The 14276-nt window shown below is 40.5% G+C and overlaps 2 long non-coding RNA genes across 2 annotated transcripts in view; both read left to right on the forward strand.

Moving 5' to 3' along the window:
* The window catches only part of LOC309497516, a 114431-nt gene that overhangs the window by 87581 nt on the left and 12574 nt on the right, over positions 1 to 14276 (forward strand). The window lies entirely within an intron of this gene.
* LOC309497480 lies at positions 8610 to 11247 on the forward strand. Its single transcript, XR_014205553.1, has 3 exons — positions 8610 to 8894; positions 9042 to 9187; positions 9361 to 11247. It is a non-coding gene; the product is annotated as an uncharacterized lncRNA (long non-coding RNA).

Here is a 14276-nt window from a genome sequence, read left to right on the forward strand (position 1 = left end):
GATTTAAATAGTACATTGGGTTTAATTTGTCGTTTAATGAGGTCTAATATATGTTGTTAGTGGTGAGAATTTTCACGTGAATAAATTCAAAGATCTGATAGTGTAAGCGTGTATTTGGTCCAGTGGCAGAACTTTTGCCAAGCTTGTCAGAGGTTCTGGGTTCTAATCCGCACTCGTATAGGTTTTTTATTTTATTTTATCAAAACCGATTATGTTTATCAGTGGTTGTATATCAGGCAGGGACACGTTTGTGTGCATTTTGATTTGTAATTTCACCGGAACGAATAGAGAGTCTCCACAACGGATTGAAGCGCAGAACTCCGAGTGAAGACTGTGCGCGAGCCACAAGAGTTGATATTTCACAGTATTGACATTTCTCTCTAGTTGCCCTCTGTCTCGCTGCCTTCGTGCTGGTGCTGCTGCTGCCCCTGGCTCCTCCTCACCGTAGGCACCCACTGCTGAACTTGGCCCTGGTGTGTCCTCAGGGATTGAGACAATGAGGACGGGGGGTTGGTGCAATGCCTCTGTCCTAACACCTCATCCATGAGTACAAACCAGGGCCAAGTTTCAGCAGTGGGTTTCCCACTCACACCCTCACCTGTCCCAGGACACTTGCAATCCTAAGGGCAGAGTAAATGAACCATGGCTTGTTAACAACAACAGCACAATACATTTCAGCAAAGATGTGTGTATTCATTTTCTTACTTTGTATTTATTAAAATTTTTTGAAGCGGCCCCTTTTTTTTTCTTCTTTTTTTTTTTTTAGGCCCATTTTCTCCTGAATTGCTCTAAAAAAGCAGAAAGGGGTACTTAACACAGTGGTGCAATCTTAAGTGCATTGTTAACATGGCAAAATATGAAACATCAGGACATAAATACAAAATACTTCAGAAATCATATTTCTGGATACTCAAATTTAGTTAAAACCTTTGTAGACATAGCTTTCATGACAACACTACAAAAACACATAAGATTGAAACCCCATTGCCTTATCTACTGCTTTTCTTATTGTTGTGGGCTTTATAGGGTGAGTGATATTTCTTATAATACACAAGTGAGATAGACTAGTGCAAATATTACAAATCGGTCGTTAAACTAATATTAGCACAAGTTTTGCCTCAAACTACCTGACAAATGAAGCCACGCAATGGTGACGAAGGAGTTAAGATGAAGTTTATAAGTAACTTTAACTGTGGTTTCGCTAGCTATTTGAGTAAATGAAAACATAATACTTACATTTAAATGTAAATTTGCTGTCCACCACCGAACTCTAGTCTTGGCCGCCTTTAACCCTTTCGCACGTACGATCACACCGGTGTGATCAGTCTAGGCTGGTCCCTGGAGCGTACGATCGCACCGGTGTGATTAGAACGGTCAGTGCATGACGTGATCAACTGCTAAATTCAAATGTGCTTTCGCGCGTTGGCTGGCGCTGAGCCAGAGACAGGCGCGCTCAGAGCTGTCATAAATCACAACTTTTCAGTGTTTTCAACCACATAATGTTTATTTTAGGTTCCAGACATATAAGTACTAAAAAAACAATACATTAGAGTTTGTAAAATACACACTGATGTCAAAGGAAGAGGCAATAATAATAATTTCCATTATAATTAGTTTTATTCATATCAGATACACATTGTGTAAGTAACTTTAAAGTTTACTCTATTCTTCTCCCAGTTCACCTGCCACTTACTTGTATGTATTTCGGGAGAAGTGGATGAATTAACGTGTTGTAAATCCAACAGATCCGATTCTCTGAACTGCGTCTGCGGCACAAACTAAGATGGCGGCGCCCATCGCGCATACAGCTGAACTAACGCGATCGTTATAAATGTGTTTAAACAACAAAACACTTCCACTTGCATATATTTGACAATCAGAATATCAGATATTTCATGCCATATCTAACAAATTTGTGAATATTTTGAATAAAAAAGGAAAAATGACATAAAAGCAGATCATCATTCATTCAGCTCTGTTGTTGCTGCGGTGTGTCACGTGACAATCAATGACGCGTCACCATGGAAACCATAAAGTGACACATTCTAAATAACGGTCGCCTTGAAAAACTCACGCTGGGGGGTCAGCCAGAATATTTTAAACTTACGTGTGAAAGGGTTAAAAAAAATAAAAAATAAATGCTGTCGTCACCGGCGCGCAATGACTTATGGGGTAGGATAGGCCGCTTAGGATCCTTTTATGTATCCTTCCTTTCACGGGGAAACGAAGGGTGCATTTGGCGTCGCTTTTGAATCAGGGTAGCCTTTGTCGCGTCGCGATGACGCAACCAGCCTTCGAATTGGGCCTTCGAAGGATGCAGAATTGAATTGGGACAGCCTTCATCGCGCCGCGGTGACGCAATCGGCCTTCAAATGTGACCTTCAAGGATGCAGCCTTTGAATTGGGACGTCCTTCGTCCGCGCCGCTGTGACGCAATCGGCCTTCAAATACAGCCTTCGGAGGATGCAGCCTTCACATTGGGACACAGCTAATGTGAAGCAGAGTTATGATACAGCACTAGCCTTGAGTACCTTACTGCTTTTATAAAACAGTTACCATACAATACAAATATTAAAGCCGAAAAATATGTATCTACACTGAAAAAAATGATACTTTGGATTAACTTAAAAAAATGTATGTAATTTGTTACAACAATTTTTTTTTGATTTTCTCAAATTGTATTTATTATTTAGTTAAAACCGTAAATTAAATTTTTACTTTGGAAAAAACTAATAAAATTGATGTAATTTTGTTACAAGTTATTAGATTAGGTTTTCTCAAGTTGAATTTTTTACTTGGAACAAACTATCAATTTTAATTATAACAAAGTCAATATATTTAGGTCAATATTATAATGCGTCAATAAAAAAGCCAAAGTTGCTCTCGTATTCAAGTTTTGTTGTACTTCAGATAAAACTGAAAATACCTTGTTTCGGTCTGTAGCTCACTTTCCTTAAATAAAGCAACAAAAAGTTACTTCAAAAGGACTGAAATTTAATTCTGTAAGCATTACATATCTTTTAAAACATGTTTGCAGACCATGTCACATCCACAGCTTTGACAGTAAATATGGTTTGACCTTTTTTTGTAACAGCAATTAAGTGCAATACAGTTTCTCTCAGTTTCTACACTGTACAAACTTGGCTAGATTAACAAAAAAATTAAATAAAATAAAAGTGCTTAAGAGTCCCACATCAATATTGAGCACATTACCAATCAATGAAGCAGTAAAATATGTAAAACTTGAGAAATGTAATGCAATAGCCTTTAATAACTGTAAAACTGTTTAAACGTTTTAATATGTTAACGATGTGCCCAAATATCTATACCACAAAACAACTTCACAATAAATTGAGTTTAACATCAGTTTAAAGTGTTTTTCATTGAACCTTTGAATTCATTGAATTCATTAACCTGCAATGTATTTGAGTACAAGCTCTAAAACAGAACCAAATACAACGTATCCAAATGTATTTCTCTTGGCAACTTTACTTTCACAGCTTAACACTGAGGCTAAGAACTTTGCGCGTCATTTTCTTTGGTTCAATCTCCATAAATAACTTTTATAGTGCATCAAAGGTGTGTTCCAGCTCACCTGGATAGCTCAAGTTCAGCACATAAATTAGGCCAAATAACATGGTACATGCATGTGCGACTGATGGCAACCTGTTCAGGACTTTCACACCTTCAATGACTATACCAATGTCATGTGGTGGTTGGAGAGAATCACCCTCTTCCCTGATGACGAACACAGCCATTGTGGAACTTGCAAGCTCTGTTTCAGCTTCATCCCGCTGGACAACCTGATAAAAGTCGAGCTACAAGTTATTCTGATGAAACCAGTTTCCAATGTATCGACATAAAGGACACAGACAGTTCCCAAAATCAAATAAAAAAATGTTGATGATGAGATGAAGCTGGTTTATATTATATACACAAGACTCAGGATTCACAGTCGTCTGATTGCCAGAGACAAGCAAGTTTTCGAGTAGGATGATTATAAATTGTAAGTAAAACGCCCTGCTGACGACTTGGTTTTGGTCTCTAGCGAATTCGAAATGTAATGAACTGATGCAAAAAAAAAAGAAGCTTTTTCTCATCAAAATATGACCAAATTAGCACTTTCCCAGCAACATTTTCTTTTGCTTCCACATGGGCAAGGTGGCAATTTGAATTGTCAGAATTGTCCATGAGTTTCTGTGGGCTAGCCAAGTAAGTGATTTAACAATTGGAATAAAACACTGCTAAGCATCTATCCCGCTGCCATGTGGCAGAAAAAGAGCAGCAGCACGTGGCAAGCAAATTTAAAGTTTATCTGTGCGTATGTGCTTTATCATTATAAAAGCGTATGGATTCATGCAAAACTACTCACCAGATACTCCTTAATGAGTTGGTCCAGGTCTTCTCCGAAGTAGAGAATTAGACACTTCAGCAGACACTCTTTTTATATTGACTTCAAGGCTCTAGATGAGTACACACACATACAAATATATATTTGTACATTTTAAAACGGAAACATGGACAATATTATAAACATTTTTTAAAATTTAAAAAAATGGAAACAACACAAGACTAAGATGAGGACAGAGTTACAGTAATTGTGATCACATTTAGGTCTTTACCTGAGGTCTTAAAGTATAAAGGTAGCATGAAAAGACATAACTGTGATGTTTTGCAGGAACAATATAAAAGGAGCTTTATCCTGCTTTTTTAAGTCTTTCACAGTCAACTATAGGTACATATGATAAAATGTTACCTTTGGCACAACATAGTTCACATTTGCACTGAAATATTACTTAATTTCTGGCGCTATGGCTTCATGGAAGTGCTGCCCATTTCAGGAAGTTTGTATCAAGCAAACTTGACATTAAACATTTTATTAATAGCCTTGCATTTTGACCCAGCGTCAAATCATAAATGTAACCTCTTAAGACCCACCTAAACCGAGCACATTTTCTCCAGTCTGGCATCACCCAAATCTAAAAGCTTTCAAAAAAGCATCAAAATGGCGACAATAACAAGGATGAAAACGCAACAAAAATGTGACAAAAAAGTGAGTAAAACGTGACAAAAAAAAGTGAGTAAAACGTGACAAAAAAAAGTGATAAAAACATACCGGAAAAGTGACAAAAAAAGTGACAAAAAAGCAACAAAAACAGGTCGGAAAAGCGACCAAAATGCAACAAAAATACGACAAAAAAGTGACAAAAATGTGATGAAAACATGAAAAAAAAAAAAAAAACGCAGTGACGACGTGACAAAAAAGTTATGATCACTTTTGTAGATCTTAGCTTTCAAATGAGGCATTTTAGCTTTTCGATTTGGGTAAAGCTGAATTGGAGAAAATGCCCTTGGTTCAGGTGGGGGGTAAGAGGTTAGAGTGCAAAGTGTAAATTATAAATATAATAAAAGCTTATTTTTTAGAAAGGATGAACAGTGTCACAGCAAAGTGACAAAGCCATTACTTATAGTTCAAAATATTACATGCCTCATCCTCTGTGAACAATGCAGGCCATCTTTCTATCAACTCTTCAACTCCCAATTCCTTTTCCTTCGCAGTGAAAAGGTTTTGGCCATTGTGTCCTTTACCACTGCACGATTGTCTTGTTTCTTTACTTCTGTTAAAAGTGAGTGTCTCTCATTTTCCAGTTTTTCTCCAGTCTCTCCAATTGGAATGTCAGGTATGTGGTTAGCTTCTCCGCTGTTTGGTCTCTTTAGTTTTTTTGCTGGCAAGGCATCCTCTGGGGCTTTGGACTTCAATGAATTTACAAGTAACTCAGAACACCCAGTGCCCTTTAGCTGAGTTCGGTAGTTACCCATTTTTGTCTTAAACCGCTGCTTCCAACCATAGCAGCCATTGTATGAACCAGGTTCGGAAAGGCATGGATGCTTCTTGATTAGAGCTTCTGCAACTTCACTGAAGTCAGCATCTGATGGGTAAGCTTTGAACTTGAATATTTCTTCAGCTACCTTTTCCAGACTTTGGGACTTTGTTTTTGTACTGTGCTTAAACCTTGTCTTGTTTGACCTATACTCTGCATTTCCTTTTTCTAACTGCAGTTCAGTGTCATTCGAAAATTGGAAACTCTCTAGGCCACATTTCACGTCTTGTAGACACTGAGCTTGATGGTGAGGAAAGGATCTCCATGTCATCTGAATGGAAGCTTGAAGATTGAGCATCCTCCAAGACAGTGACATTGAATCTTTGGCTGCAATCATCAGTTATTGGGATGACCTTGATAGTTGTCAAATCCTCTAGTTCAGCTGTAGATGTCAAATTTACAAGTGCATCTCCAAAGTCTTTGTATTGGTACTGTAGTCTGAATTCCCCATTCAAGCCACACACTTTCCTGACTTCATCCGTGAGTTGCTCCATTGTTTTTGGTATTCCATCTGGCAGAATTAGCTTCCTGGTGTCATCGGGCTTCAGAATAATTCGCAACTTGACTGGCATCTTCACTGCTGTGTCACCCATTACAGAACAATCTAAAAACAACAAGAACAAAAGGCGAATATTATTACAAATAATGGATTACACTCAAGTTAAGCTTTACAAGCCAGTGTGTCAGGTTTAAGTGCTACACTGACATCATTTTTATTTCACATGGTAAGCTACTATTCTGGCCACATCTGCCCTGGGGTAGACTAACAGATGCAAGGCTGCCAATCTGCACCATAAACCCCTCCGACCAACATTTCACCCACACACACTATATTCACACAGGCTGTAAGTGTCTTGCTCAAGGACATCTTATACTGCTCAGCATTAAACTAATATATTTATATATTTTTAAAAGATAATCAGTAAAAATATATATTCCATTCACACACCTATATACTCTATACAACCTTATGCATGGATGTATCTCTTCAGTGAGATGAGGCACCATCCACCAACCATGTAGTAATTTAGAGGGTAGTGATCTGTCAGTTCATGCAGGCCAACAAGCTTTAGCACTCTAGTAGTAGACATGACCAAGTCATAAGCTCGATAATGTTCCAGGTACCAGGCATCCAAGTTTTTTACAATAAAAAGCAGGGTCTCTTGTTCAACAATCATTCGAACAATTTCACAAAACTCTGGAAGTCCAGCCAGCGATCCATGGGATAACGCCATTCCAATCCTGTAGTTTAAACCATTGTAGAAAACGTTTTTTGCAAGGTTCACAGTCTCCATTTGTGGGTACTTCTGTTTCACTGCCCATGTTATATCTTCATTAATAACATCAATGGGTAGTGTTGATACCTCACTGACCTCTAAGGATGGTTTAGGAAATCTACAGATGTGCAGATTATGTGCAGACTGAAATTGGTGTCTTTGTGCTAATGAATACAAAACATTTTTGTAACAATTTGTATGACGTATTACTCTTTTGAAGAAACTATGTTTAGCTTCAAATCTCATAGTCCATAGTGCAACGAGCGGGCCAAACTGACGGATCAGTCGTGGATAATGCTCCAAGTAATGATGTTTAGGTAGAATTCTTTCATGAGGGAATACTTCTTGAAATACTGTCCTGTGTTCTGATATCTTAAAGTCTAGATAACAAATTGAGTCCTCAGTGTGAAAAGGTGCAACAGCAAGTTCTACAATGTCCTTCAATTCACAGAGTACTTGTCACGCTGGTTCATTGGCAGGAACTTTGTGTCCGATTAAGAGAGGGAGAAATCTTAAAAGGTTCCAATTCTCGTGCGCGTTTCCTCCTATTGTTCTCTCTGTTGTGTAGGTTTGGGGCACAAGATGGGGACGGTTTGTCTTGTCAGTCCATTTAAATTGAAACGATGTTATTGCTTCATTCAAATTGGATAATGCTAAATATTTTTTGGAAATTAATACATTAAGACAAAGAGCAATCTCAACCGGTATAATCCCTTCAAACAAATCATGAACAATATCAGGGGGGAAAGCTTTGTGTTAAATTGAAATATGACAGATTTTCTGACAAGCACACACTTCCTTTTTACACCAAAATAATTAGCCAATATTTTTTCTTCAATTGCTTTAAGATTGCTCCCGAGTTCACTTCTTTTGTTTGAATATCCAATCTTTCTGCAGTACAAAATCTGCAAGAGTATCTGCCAGAAACGTTTTCCACAAATCCTGCAATACTGTGTGCTCCAAGATTGTCTGCTAAAACACAATGAACAAAGCCTTTCACATTTTTCCCCAATTTGGCATTAAACAGTCCTTCTTGTTCTATAATGCGATTAGCAAAAATTCGAGATGACAATTTTAACCAGTTCATATTTCTTAAACTCCATCACAGAACACCCCGACGTCTGCAAAGTAGTTCCCGGTTCTTTGACTTAATGTTAATTTCCTCAAAAACAGATATGTTGTCACCAAGCAAAACGCATTCGAGCTCTTACCTTGTTTAATTGAGTTTTCTCACAGACTCGCACATGGAGATGGTCCTTTGCTTGCGAAGCGAGGTAATGGCGGACAGCAGAAATTTTCAACGACTGAGATGTACCGAGACGTAATGATGTCGCATGATCACATGACACACTTTGGAACTTTAGTTTAACCTTAAAGGGATACTCCACCGAAAAATGAAAATTCTGCCATCATATACTTGTCACCGGGTGACGAAGGCGGAACCAAGCAAACAGTGTGTGTTTCCCTTGGGGAGCACTTCCGGGCGAACACCAGACCGGTTCCGGTTCGCCCGTCATGGCCGACCGGGAAAGTAAACAAGGGAAATTAGCGGCAGCTGCATCGAATCAGAGTGGATGATGGTGGCGATGAGGACGGTAATTTTAGAGGGGATAAAAACAGAGATTTGAGGATCTGAAAGGGAGTGTGGGGGAGAAATAGGACGCGAAGGACAAGGCAGAAGAAAGAGCGCGAGTGAGTGCGAACCTCCGAGCTGGCTGGGAAGAAGATTTTCATTGTGAGTGTGAAGACCATTATCTGGGAAGAAGATAAGTACATGGTTTCTAATTGGTACAGAAGTACCGCGTCTGTGTTCATGGAGGCATTGGGATGTACTGGAGGGCTTGTATCTGTTTTTCTGCTTCTCTCTCTTGTGTATTTGAAGTTGGTGATCTGAAGGCACGTTCATTTTCCTGGATGACTTTCATGCAGTCAGAATAACGTCGCAAATTCCCCCTCGTCCTGTTTGAATACAAGCTGCTGACGGAGTGACCCAGGCTGAATGGAGTGAAGGCTTAAATCCACTGTGAGGTATTTGTGGAATTGCAGTGTTTACGAAGTGAAGTGTTCACGTGTGGAATTGTGGAGTGATTAATGTATGCACAAGTGTGAGGAAGTTTGATATACCCTGCCGCTCCAAATCCTTCCTGGGGACGTCCAGCCCACTGGGCTTGGGAAACGTTCTAAAATTTGACTGTGTATAGATGTGTGCAGGTGCCCATTCACCCCCACCCTGGAGAAGCAGAGAAAACCAGTCTCCCACGCCGCCTCGAGTTATTTGACCTAAAAGACCGCTACCTCCTGAGCTCTACTGCTGTCCTGAGGGAATAAAGGAAGCCAGTCATCCACGCTGTTCTGGGTTACTCACCTGAAGAGTCCTTGTATCCTGAGTATTCTGAGCTCCACTGCCGTCCTGAGGAAACAGATAAAGCCAGTCACTCACGCTGCTCTGAGTTATTGACTTGAAGACCCTCTTAGTTCGAGTATCCTGAGCTCTACTGCTGTCCTGAGGTAATAAAGGAAGCCAGTCGTCCACGCTGTTCTGGGTACTCACCTGAAGACCCTCCTAGTCCGAGTGTCCTGAGCTCTACTGCTGTCCTGAGGTAATAAAGGAAGCCAGTCGTCCACGCTGTTCAGAGTATTCTGTGTCTTACCGCTGTTCTGCAGAAACAGAGCAAGCCAGCTCCCCCCCCGCCTTTCTGGGTACTCACCTGAAGAGTCCTTGTATCCTGAGTATTCTGAGCCCCACTGCCGTCCTGAGGAAACCGATAAAGCCAGTCACTCATGCTGCTCTGAGTTATCGACTTGAAGACCCTCTTAGTCCGAGTATCCGGAGCTCTACTGCTGTCCTGAGGTAATAAAGGAAGCCAGTCGTCCACGCTGTTCTGGGTTACTCACCTGAAGAGTCCTTGTATCCTGAGTATTCTGAGCTCCACTACCGTCCTGAGGAAACGGATAAAGCCAGTCACTCATGCTGCTCTGAGTTATCGACTTGAAGACCCTCTTAGTCCGAGTATCCGGAGCTCTACTGCTGTCCTGAGGTAATAAAGGAAGCCAGTCGTCCACGCTGTTCTGGGTACCCACCTGAAGACCCTCCTAGTCCGAGTGTCCTGAGCTCTACTGCTGTCCTGAGGTAATAAAGGAAGCCAGTCGTCCACGCTGTTCAGAGTATTCTGTGTCTTACTGCTGTTCTGCAGAAACAGAGCAAGCCAGCTCCTCCCGCCTTTCTGGGTACTCACCTGAAGAGTCCTTGTATCCTGAGTATTCTGAGCTCCACTGCCGTCCTGAGGAAACGGATAAAGCCAGTCACTCACGCTGCTCTGGGTTATCGACTTGAAGATCTTCATGTTCAGAGTATTCTGTGTCTTACCGCTGTTCTGAAGAAACAGAGCAAGCCAGCTCCTCTCGCTGTTCTGGGTACTCACAGGAAGACCCTCCTAGTCTGAGTATCCTGAGCTCTACTGTTGTCCTGAGGGAATAGAGAAAGCCCGTCGTCCACGCCATTTTGGGTACTCACCTGAAGACCCTCCTAGTCCGAGTATCCTGAGCTCTACTGCTGTCCTGAGGTAATAAAGGAAGCCAGTCGTCCACGCTGTTCTGGGTTACTCACCTGAAGAGTCCTTGTATCCTGAGTATTCTGAGTTCCACCGCCGACCTGAGGAAGCGGATAAAGCCAGTCACTCACGCTGCTCTGGGTATTCGACTCGAAGATCCTCATGTTCAGAGTATTCTGCGTCTTATCACTGTTCTGAAGAAACAGAGCAAGCCAGCCCCTCCCGCTGTTCTGGGTACTCACCTGAAGACTGCTACCTCCTGAGCTCTACTGCTGTCCTGAGGGAACAGAGAAAGCCAGTCCCTCACGCTGCTTTGAGTTATCGACTTGAAGTTCCTCATGTTCAGAGTACTCTGTGTCTTATCGCTGTTCTGAAGAAATAGAGCAAGCCTGCTCCTCCTGCTGTTCGGGGTTGCTCGTCTGAGGACCCTTGGGCGCCGAGTATCCTGAGTCCCCTGGTCGCTCTGAAGAAAAGAGAGTTTTAGTTCTCCATTCAGTTTTTCATGCTGATGCCATTTTAAGTATGTTTTAATATCCAATAAAGTCTCTTGAGTTATCTCATCGATTGTCCTGTCTCGTGGTGTCCCCGTGGTGTAGCTCCTCAGAGTGGTAGTGGTGCGGGTGGTGGACCACCGGGCTCTGTCCCCACCCCGGCTTGTGACATACTCACCCTCATGTTGTTTCAAACCTGTATGAATTTCTTTCTTCTGCTGAACAGAAAGGAAGATATCTAGAAGAATGTGAGTAACCAGACAGTTTTATGGCGCGTTTCCACCGAGCGGTACGGTACGGTACGGGTCGGTACCCTTTTATTTGCGTTTCCACTGCCAAAAGTTGAGAATGGTACCAAAAAGCCGAACCGTACCGTACCACTTTTTGGGTACCCTTCCGTTGGGGTACCTAGCACAGTGGTACGGTACTAAAAGGTGGAGCTAGACTCACTGCAGGACGTTGATTGGTTGACAGAGAATCGTCACTTGCGCGTGCTACGAGGGGAATGACAACATAAGAAGCGCCATTTTTTTAATATACAGTTTAATATAATACTACTGTTACTGTGTCACGAAATGTAATTTTAAGAGTTTTTCAGGCGAGAATGTAGTTGTTTAAAGCTCAAATCTGTGGTTTATTTATAAAGATGATTTGTTTTTCCCCGGTTGTGAGATCCATGCGATCAGCGGGCGCTCGGCGCTCATGTTTCCCGGCTGGATGAGCCTTTCCTCGGCTAAGTTAACGTTAGTTCTTCTGACGTTCGCCGATGACTCCGACGGTAGTGGTTAAACATGAGATATAATTCGTCTTGTGCAGACCTAACGGGCGATCTTTGGTCTCGTGAATATATAATTCGTTCCCTGTCAATCGTTTTGGCTGAGGGCTAAGTTTAGTTTCATATTATAGGCTATTTGTATTTAACTTTACTGTTGTAATGTTAGACTAGAGCGCAGCATTTGGGCATTTGACTGAATTGTTTGCTTTATTTCTATTGTATAGCTTCTTGTACCTTTTACTTAAACTTTTATATTGGCTATTATTGATAAAACTGAAATTCTACAAAAAGAAATATGGTTTCTTGTCATTTTCTTATTACAAGATTATCACTGATGTTTATTGCAACATTTGTACAAATGCATATATTGCCTGTAATATGTGTAATTTTTTATTATTATTTAAACGAAAAGAGGTAACAGTTAACGTTAGGGTTGTGTTTTAAATTTCGTTTTGTTATAAATAGAATAACGTATAACGTGCAGTGAATAATCAATATGCGTTGCGCATGAACCACATTTGTGTCCCTATAATGTTTAATTTATTTAAATGAAAACGAAAAGAGGCAGAGTAGTGTTTTATAACATATTTCGTTTTATTGTTGCTTAAAATGTACATACAGAGTAACAGAGATAACCGGAGTAGCAGAGCGAGCTGAGTGACGCTTTTAAGAACGCGCTGTACCATGTGCATGTAGGAGTGAGTCGCACATGGCAAGTACAAACTTTGCGTACTTAATATTGAGAAAAGCCTAATGTCGGCGCTTGTCTTCTTGTGACAAACATGTCGAGGAGCAAGAACAAGATCTGCTGTATATGTCATCCATTGTAGTTTACTAAGTTCTTCTTCGCGCGAAAATGACGTCGATCGAAACACCACGCCTATCAAGTAAGGGTACTGTTGGCAGTGGAAACGCTAGCCAGACCATGGTTAACAGACCCGAACCGTACCGTACTGTACCGTACCGTACTGTACTGCTCAGTGGAAACGAGCCATTAGATACCATTGACTTCCATAGTAGGAAAAAAATATACTATGGAAGTCAATGGTATCTAAAGCTGTCTGGTTACTGACATTCTTCTAGATATCTTCCTTTCTGTTCAGCAGAAGAAAGAAATTCATACAGGTTTGAAACAACATGAGGGTGAGTATATGATGACAGAATTTTCATTTTTCGGTGGAGTATCCCTTTAAAGGAGAACTCCGGTCAATTTTAACATTGAGCTCATTTTTTTGTAAATTTGGAGTGCTGTCAATACAGAGAACAACGACAAAAATCAGTGTTGCCTACACCGTGTTATCCTCTTTTTAAAATTTGCACTCTGTTGACTTCAATGGGGCATATTTTAAACCTGCTTTTACCCTCTTAACATCCTTGATGTGTCATTACAAGTGCCCAGCCAATGTGAGTGATTCCTTTAGAGTTAACACGGGTGAATCTGACTGCAGTAGATGTTGAAGATATGAAGAAAAATGAAGTTAATTCGGCCAGCGCTCATACCTGTATTTACATCCTGTTTTCGGTTGAAGTCCAAAGTAGTCGATTGTCGAGTTCACGCGCGTGATCATAGGTAACTAAACATATGCACGTGAACTCGACAATCGACTACTTTGGACTTCAACCGAAAACAGGATGTAAATACAGGTATGAGCGCTGGCCGAATTAACTTATGTATAAAAGCAGGTTTAAAATATGCCCCATTGAAGTCAACAGGGTGCAAATTTTAAAAAGAGGATAACACGGTGTAGGCAACACCGATTTTTGTTGTTGTTCTCTGTATTGACAGCATTCAAAATTAGCTCAAAAATTAGCTCAATGTTAAAATTGACCGGAGTTCTCCTTTAAACTACCATTCAAGTAAAAGTAATGTTTTAAAGTTTGTCTAGAGGGCGCAACACTTACTTTGAGGCAAAGTGAAAACAGAAGGTATAAACTGAAAATCACAATTTTCCATTGGACCAATGTAAATATATATTTTGAATGAATTGTACTGATGTTTCACTTTTTTCAGTGTATGCAACTTTCATGAAGTAAAATCACTAAAAGCCTTCCTTCCGCTGGAAAAAATTGTCCCTGACCACAAACAGCAACAGAAGTTACATACATTATTTCAGCAAAAAACGATCTTTTATGAGTGAGTCAGTCAGTAAAGAAAACTTGTACATTGAAAGTATAAGACTCAAACTTGTGAACACGGAAAAGCAAGATGCAACAAATGACTAGGGCACGGGAAAACCCCTTTACTGTTAAAATTACAAGATATCGTAGCGGACATTCAAATGGATTTTTTATTATGAATA

This window comes from Leuciscus leuciscus (genome assembly GCF_965113295.1).
Source record: "Leuciscus leuciscus genome assembly, chromosome: 4".
In the NCBI taxonomy this organism is placed as follows: Eukaryota; Metazoa; Chordata; class Actinopteri; order Cypriniformes; family Leuciscidae; genus Leuciscus; species Leuciscus leuciscus.